This window comes from Myotis brandtii, unplaced genomic scaffold, assembly GCF_000412655.1.
Source record: "Myotis brandtii unplaced genomic scaffold, ASM41265v1 scaffold754, whole genome shotgun sequence".
Classification (NCBI taxonomy): domain Eukaryota; kingdom Metazoa; phylum Chordata; class Mammalia; order Chiroptera; family Vespertilionidae; genus Myotis; species Myotis brandtii.
This window is the reverse complement of record NW_005371012.1, coordinates 673,636-674,206: the sequence shown is the minus strand read 5'-3', so window position 1 is coordinate 674,206 and position 571 is coordinate 673,636.

Below are 571 nucleotides of genomic sequence, written 5' to 3'. Positions count from 1 at the left end.
AAAGGTAACGCTAGTGCCCGCGCCCGGCCCCCCTGACTGCCCCCTGCCCCGTGCAGGACGCTGACCAGACCAGGGCCACTATGCAACGACCGCGGTCGGGACCGACAGCTTCGTCCCCTCCCCTGGCCGCCTTGCAAGTCTGTGAATTGAATCCCAGCTCCTCGGGCCCGGTGCACGTATAGCCCCGGCAGCTGGGCAGTGCTTTGTCCTGATCACCTTCCCCTTCCCTTCTCCTTTAGGGGTTGCAACTCGGGAACCCCCAAATCTGGTCTAGCCCTTAGCTTTCGACCCTTGTGCTTTCTTGGGGTACCTCTCCGAGGCACTGGCCTCCAGAGCTGTGCCGTCCACGCCTGCAGTCATGCCAGGTGCCCATAACCAGGCCCCAGGCGCTTTGCCATGCTCCTCTCCCCATTGCCCTCAGCGCCCTGGCGCTCCCCAGCACCCTTTTCTCATCCTAGACTTTGCTCAGTTCGGTTGGCTGTCCCTAGACTTTGCTCAGTTCGGTTGGCAGTCCCCTTGGCGCTCTCAGGGAGAGCTGTAGCGATGCAGTCGCAGGCTGGGCTGGGGGAGC